Source organism: Watersipora subatra, chromosome 7 (genome assembly GCF_963576615.1).
Source record: "Watersipora subatra chromosome 7, tzWatSuba1.1, whole genome shotgun sequence".
Taxonomy (NCBI): domain Eukaryota; kingdom Metazoa; phylum Bryozoa; class Gymnolaemata; order Cheilostomatida; family Watersiporidae; genus Watersipora; species Watersipora subatra.
Genome location: NC_088714.1, coordinates 4,553,612 through 4,561,958, shown reverse-complemented (window position 1 = coordinate 4,561,958; position 8,347 = coordinate 4,553,612).

Sequence of the window (8,347 nt, the reverse complement as noted above, 5' to 3'; positions counted from 1 at the left end):
ATTCAAGTATGGGGAATACAAAACGGAAGAGTTGCTGCAGCTGTCATTTCTACTTCGCTGAGAAATCTGATAAAACACCTGTTTTATGATTTATTTCCCGTGTCAATAAGATTTCCTCCATAGAAGCAATAGATTTGCAACTTTTTCTTACAATTACTTTGCACTGATTTGAGATGTGAGTAGTAAAGTCAAAATTCACCTTTCTATTTTCCAACATTCGATATCCTATAATTGCTGCATGTACATGTAAGCTGTATAACTATATATATGTGTACATAAATCTTATACCTATAATATATATTTCTTAAAGGTCGCATGTGTGTTTGTCTAGCTATCGCTATTAAAATCTTGGAATAAATCACGGATCCTCCCGTCCGCCAGTCCAATGCCTTACCAATTCAGCGACACGGGCTTGATGAATTCATTAGGTGATATATGTCACTATATGGAAACAAATACGCTACCGCTCTCCGTTACGACGCTACGTGATGATGTAACATCATGAAAAGCAGTAGCTCTTATTAGTAAGCTTACTCAAATTATCAATTGGAAATGTGCCAGGCAACTACATCACCTCTCATTGTTTATAAGCTTATTTTGTGGCTATCTGTGTGTGTGTGGCGGGCGTGTATTGGTCCACCTTAAAGAGCGGTCTTTCCTTTTTTTGTCGTACGAATTTCGGTCGTACGAAGCGAACTGAATTAATATGAGTAGTAAACAAATGATAGAGCGGTCTTTCTTTTTTTGTCGTACGAATTTCGGTCGTACGAAGCGAATTAATATGAGTAGTAAATAGATCATAGAGCGGTCTTTCCTTTTTTTTTCGAGTCGATAGTACGGTGAAATTTATGAACAATCTATTTCATCATCGATGCCGTTTAGACCGCCTATTGTTAAACCGAAACAGTCATGTTTTGCCGAAATGTCTATGGCGAAATAGATTGTTTATAAATTTCCCCGCGATGGTACGAAGCCAACGTAAGGTCACGTGAACGTTTGTTTTTTCTCGGCCACCATAACAATTCTTTTCGCGTTGAAAATTACCTACTAAGTTTCTACTTCAAAAAGGTAAGTACTTCTCATTCAATGTTGTATTGTCTATGAATTGCCACACCTTCACTACTCGACTCTTTCACTGCCATGCCTAATGGCAGTGAAAAGGTGCCTGACGAAACAGTATCGTTAGGCATTGTTTCGTATTTTCTTTCACCGGTAGAGGCGCGCTAACCAGAGATTCTGGTTAATGCGCCCTAGCGGTGAAAGAAAAACCACAGAATAGCCGCACCCTTATATAAGCCGCATGGCGCAAATCATCAGAAAAAAGTAGTGGCTAATAGTTTGAAAAGTATGGTATCTGTGTAATGATAAAATCTGAATCGGCTATAATGTCATCGACATAAGCAATTATTTGTTTTTAACTCGGGAAGCACTTACAAAACTTACACAAAAATGTTCGTTTTCAAGTTGGACATTCCCAAACAAATATATAAATTTAAATTTTAGGCTAATTTTATAAAAAAAATCTTTGGACAATATTGTCACTACCATAAAAGTCCTAAAAATCGTTGGTTATATTATCAACAAGTAATAAAATTAGATTACTTTTTATTCAAATTCAGCCATTTTGTCGATAATGCTTATGTGTCTTCCTATGTATTGCTTATGTATTTGCCGATATTGCTTATATGTATACAGTATTTTTTCAATTTCAAACTTTATCTAGAATGTTTTGGTTATATATTTTATTTTGCCAACATGTTAAAAAACACTGCTATGCAAAAAATTCATTGTATCGTCATTGAAACACAAAAAATGTTTGTTTTCAAGTTGGACATTCCATACATGAATTCAAAATTAAATTTTAAGCTAACTTTATAGAGAAATCTTCGGACAACACTGTCACTACCATAAAAGTCCTCAAGATCGTTGGTTATGTTATTAGCGTATAATAAAATTTAGTTTCTACGCAATTGCTGGGAAAGTCGCAAAAATGCGTCTACGGCAGTGAAAGTGTTAAAAACGTTGGATTTGCCACTGTTTGTGATAGTAAACATGTTCATTTCCTTCCGCAGCTGAGTTACTTTTAATTTTTTTTCAGCTACGAGTACTAAAGAACTACAGCTACTACAAAACTTGCACGGGTACTCCGAGCGTTGCGGTAGGCGAGGGTGAGAAGAAAGAGAGCAGGGTATATTACAAAAAAGCACACCATCTCATACACTTTTAAAAACGCTCCGGATTGAAAATATACCTCAAATAACCTAAAAACCAGAAGTTTTACCAATTAAAACGCTCACTTCTTGAAGCAGTACGACACTTCCCAAAAAGCCTACTCTACTGCCAAAACGCAAAAACAGATTGATTCCCGTAGAGAAAGAGACCGAATTCGCAAAGCAGCAGCTAGATGAGCAGAAACTGCCGAGCAAATACAGCTATGGCTAGAACATTCCAGAACGGCTACTGCAGCTGATAGAAGTGCAGAAACTGCAGAGCAAACACAGCTACGCCTACAACGAAATATAACTGCTATTGCGGCTGCTAAAAGTGCAGAGGCTGCAGAGCAAACACAGCTACGCCTACAACAAAACAGAATAGCTACTGCATCCGCTAGAAATGCAGAAACTGCAGAGCAAACACAGCTACGCCTACAACAAAACAGAACTGCTACTGCACCTGCTAGAAGAGCAAAAACTGCTGAACAAACACAGCTACGTCGAGAGCAGGCCAGAATAGATGCTGCAGCTGCTAGAAGTGCAGAGACTGCTGAGCCAACCCAGCAGCGACTCAAACGGCTCAGAGCAGCTGCTACAGCTGCCAGACGTGCAGAAACCACTGAGCAGATGCAGCGGCGACAAGAACATGATGCACTAGCTACAGCAGCTGCTCAGCCAGCTGTACGTTGCCTGCTCGAGAGTAGGCACAAGTTGAAAACTGTTTGTTCATACAACCAACAGAAAAACAAAAAATGTTGTCTATACGCAAGTGTTGCGTCAAATTAACATTGTGTTATTGTAACTTCAAGCTTGCGTTGATTTAATGCTATGTTATTGTTATGTCATGCTATGCCCTTCATGTTCTGCTATACCTACATATTGTCCATATGCAACATTTCCTAACATATCTTTCAGTATATATGTGCATAAATTTTCATGCATTCGTTTTCCTTATTATATCTCATAAAAAGGCTATCGTGTTGGCGTTGTTTTATTATTGTAAGGTGCTAATGCTGTATCTGCGTTGACATCATACTGTCTGTGGTGTTATACATGTAAATTTTACTGATAGTAAATCTTGTCAACACAACCACATTACTGTTGCACTGTTTGTATATACCGTGTCAAAACACAGATGAAAAACTGGTGAGCTCTGATTAGTGTTTTAAGCATGGAGGAGTCTTCATTTAATAAATGCTAGTAATAGCAAATATTTTGTAAAATTTCTTAAATCATGCACAAATTTTCAATACTGCCAGTTTAAATAACTTCAGTTTGCCTAGCAATGTCAATTTCATTATCATTTCTCTGTACAAATATAGGACAACTTCGATTTGAGTGGTTCAAGACTGATGCATTGTAGACTAGCTGTCAAACACATTGCAGATATCCATTGTTCTCCCCAACATTATTGACATGCATGACTGTATATGTGTATGCAGTCGGATCAGATAAACAATTTCAGTAGGCTGCATATTTGGAGTTGCTTTACAGTATTATAAACATGCTTTTGGAAAAAGGAGCATTTACTGCCAATCTCGTCGAAATGCTGCTTGAACATAGGCCTTTGAAAAAGAAAGCACTACACCTCTGAAACAACAAGCTGCAATTAATCACGAACCGGAGAAGTCTTGATTTATGAAAACCTAATTATCCGACACCTAAAGGATCATTTCCATGGCTAGGAAATTACACACGCTGCAACTTCGTGAGAGCCAACACTACCATAACCTGCAATTCCACTATCTCATATGCGGTAACAAGACCCGTCTCTTCAAACACCTGAGCTACCAGACCAAGGGTTAGGAAAGAGATGAAATCCAGTAAATAAAGGATAGCCAGCGAAATACACACCTGAGGCGGTGCCCGGGGACTACCTCCCCTAGACGTTCGAACTAAGACCAAACCGAAGCAAGAAATGACCAGCCAGAAATGACAATTTAATATCAGACACAGCCGCAAAAGTAACTATTTTTGAAATTTTAATATTCACAATTTTTCCGCAGGATCTTTCACATGTTGTAATATTTTGCTCGTCACAATTCTTTTAGCCAACGATACCCTGACTTATTTTTATCTCCTATAGATAGTAAAAAACAGAATAAATACTGCAGCATTTTCCTAAGTTCAGCATTCAGTCACTGGATCTACACAGAGCAATGCAAGTTGAGCTATTTTACAATATAATGTAAGGCAGTTGCTGAGTCCTACAACTTGGGAGTTATAGACTTATTTTAAAACTTTGTATTCAAGTCTTGGATCATATTTAATCTATTAACTTTTTCTCCTGTTTTACTGATTTTTATTAGATCCATTTTGTTTCAACTGCTTAAATAGCATCTTAAACTTAATATTTTGTGACCGGTTGTTCTTTGACAAATTCTGTCTTTATCAAAAATAGAACTTGTGAACTTTGCTGAAAGTTTAATTATTGAGCTGGTAGGTTACCCCACAAGTTTTGTCTTCGGGGTGATTCGCAAGGTCAATGAACGTTGATGCAACTATGTCGATGCATCAAAGTCATAACTGCATGTCTTGAGTTCGGGTTGTTGGTATTTAAAATCCAGACATTACGCAATAGAACTAGGGTTTGTTTTTGAATATTGATGAAGTAAATGACAATCAGCGCGCACCCTCAAACGACTTCACCGATGTATCAGAGGCAAATTCTTTACAGTATGAAAGATAACTCTCAATAAACCGCTTGCTGTACATGAATCTATTCCTGTAGACAGGTAATGCCGCTAGTATATTCATAAATCTGAAAGATGGTGTGTTTGACCGTACTTCGGCGTGGCCAGCTATAGCTATTAAAATGTTGGAATGAAATATCCATTTCATGCTGGATTTGATATCAAAACCTCCCGCTTGCCAGGCAAACATCTTACCAATTAAGTTACGGCGAGATTCATTAAATTCTGAGGCAATATGAGCCGTTATGTCATTTAAATTAGACATAGCATTCTGGGTTATGTAACGTGACTGAAACTTCCTCTCACTGCTTATATTAGTCTATATGAAATCTAAACGATATAATTATGTTCTATAATCTAACGCTGATGAATTATGAAGTGGGATGATAATACTGGTGTGACATTTCACTGCATACTCATCATTTTCCTTATCAGTCTCCACCCATGTAAAGGAAATTGTACATTGGCAAATAGTCTATGTGCTACTACAAGTCTATTGCTCCTTGTGAGAATGGAACTGTGAGTATATGAGTGATATTAAATGTTGCTTCTTTCCATACAGCTTCTATGTAATTTACACACGCTCATCGGTATTAGCATGGACATTGGCATTGACACATACATTGGCAAATGTTCTCTCTGGCAGGGAGAGAGGGAAGGACTTGCACCAAATTTGGACACAAATAGCATGTGCCTTAACCAGTTGATGTCTGAACCATATTCCTGGATGCTATCATTCTGGCCATGGAGTCTGCATGTGTGGGTCTCACAGAAAGAATGGTTGCCTAAAACCTAAATGTATTTCCGAGTTTTTTCATTGCCTGCTGACAGCCGACATGTTTTGATAACATTCCGATGACTTTTCTTCTCTTGCCCGAAAGGATAAAACTGCATCACTGCCGGAGAACGCATGCAAACCTATCAAACTCTCGCATAGACTATCTCCGAGCTTACATTGTAGTAGCCATTGCTCTGACGTAATTGCGGCTTCTTGTCAAATAAAAAAAACAGTCAATTGCTAATTTTACCATAAACAAGTGCCATGATAGCAACATAGGTGTTAAAAGATGGCATCAACACCGGTTAATAGTCATCAGCAGCATGAAATGTATGCAGCAAGAGACGTGTCTGCCTCCTCACTATCACAAGTCAAAGTAGATTACTCTGAAGTGGTGGGTTAAGCATAAAGGTTAATACTAAGCCGGTAGCATGATCTTATTATTGTAGTATTGTGTATCAAGGTATCATGCTTAACTGTAGTCTTCCAGTGTGAAACAATGAATGCTAACAACACTTTCTCGCTTCTTCCAGACTTTAAAGAAACTTTTCAGTCAGTAACTATCTTTACAGTTTTGCTACTAATTTAAAGATTGCTTTTTAGACTCTTTATCACCTCTTGCTTCACTCACTCCCCTTGATGATTTTCTTGCAATAGTTACCGATCACAAAATCCACACGAACAGCCTTGTACTTCTTTGTGCGAGCAATAAGTACACGAAGAATGATACCAGCACGTTATCCAAAAGTTGAAGGAATAGCACGGGTAAGCAGAGCTTAGATAAGCGCCAGCGATGGCTCACATCCTCAATAGTTGGGAGTCACAAAATTTATGGTACTGTTCGATGTCTGTCATAAATATGAACTGGTCTTCTTTGAACACACGATGTTCAAACTCTTGGCAAAATTCTGGTGAGAGAGTTTCTGACTAAGTTGTCCTCACATGAATTAAGCTGAAATATCCAGAAACTACAGTTAGAGGCATTGCTCTACTTCTCCCTTTAACTGAAAAGTATCAAGATACCATAGGTATCAATCGTGGGACAATCTTCATGATTTATTCCGTTGATGATCAATATTTCACAGTATTGGGCAGGATAGAAATACACTCATTAAACTTGCTATGATAGGCCATAGGTAGATCACTAAAAAAGCGGTGTCTCAGTTGAAGTGCATGAGTATACACGCGAGCTGTTTGATGGTAGCAGCATTCTTCAATCCCATTGAATAGGTAGGCAGGTGCACCACTCGCAAAATGCTTACATTGAAGCATGTTTGAACAAGTCAATAGAAGGGGTTCAAATAAGCTGAGGAATCATAGCTGCTTTCAGGGTGATGTAATCCCAATTTTTGATACCATACCAGTACAAGCTGGTCTGCAAAACAATACAAAACACCGCTTATAAATTACTAACCATAGTCAAAGCAACTGAAGAAATCATTCTTCGAATTAGTTTACAGGATAGATGGACATTTCAGCAGCCTCAGTTTTAGCTACATAAAGGAAAGTTTTCGAAAAAGTTGATTTGTGTGAGTAGTACAGCATTTTATTTTCACAGATCATGCATATACATTTAAGTGTAGGTATTGATGTGCAGAAATAGACAGCAGAACTGCATTTCATGTAGTGGCTCATCCTGACAAGATGTATCATGAGTAGCAAGTTTGCTATACTTTTTAAAGTAGCCAAATAAATGTTAAGACAACATGAATGACCTGGGAAATCACAATCACTTGTACATTTAAGACGACTAATCCAGAGTAAATAAATGCATGCTTTGTCCAGTAAAAGTAGTGATTAATGCCTGGCTGGATCCAAATTTACATTAGTTATTTACTAATATGAACTCAAGCACCGTGAACAAGAGCCGCCACTGCAGCTTTGTACCAAATATTATATCAATGTTTTTTTCATTTTAATTACAATAAATGATGTATTTAAATTGCATAATAATCATTTTATAAAATAATTATAAGTTCCATTAGCTCACAAAATGTATTAATGATAGGTATTTCAAACATGAAAAATAATCACCTCCCGTGTTTTTTTTTAGCAAGCTCAATCCTGTTTTTGTCAGTCAGCCTCAGATAGTATGTGATTCTAAGAGTCGAGTTGAAGGCAAACACCATCCAAAAGAGACATTTTAGGCTCTTTATAGAAAGTATTTTCAGCTTTCTAGATAGTTACTAAGTGTTTGAATTGTTTGCGCAATCAATTTTATTACATTCTCTTCTTTAGAATCATCATGTGGGTTATAAAAGCTGTGTCAAAGCGCAAACTAGGCATGCATAACAAGAAAGATAATTTTTGGTTAACTGCGTCCAGTCTTTGCTGTTCTTAATAAATTAACTAACTGCGACTAACTCAGCAAAGAGCCAATCACATTTCCTAGTGCAAAAAGACAACTCAGTAACATCTATTAAACCTGGTGTGAACATTCTCTCACTAGTGGGTATGGGAGGCCTGGCCACTTATTGGATATGAATTCTACACTCTTGAATCTAGTTTATTGCAAAAAATTTCCACTGAAGAAAGGTGCCTACGGAAATGAACGACAAACTGCCTAGGCCCACTGCCTAATTGACCTTACGAAAAGGAGAAACATGGGCTGAGCAAACATTAATGTTATGCCTCAATAGAGGCATACAGCTTTCTTCAGCCCC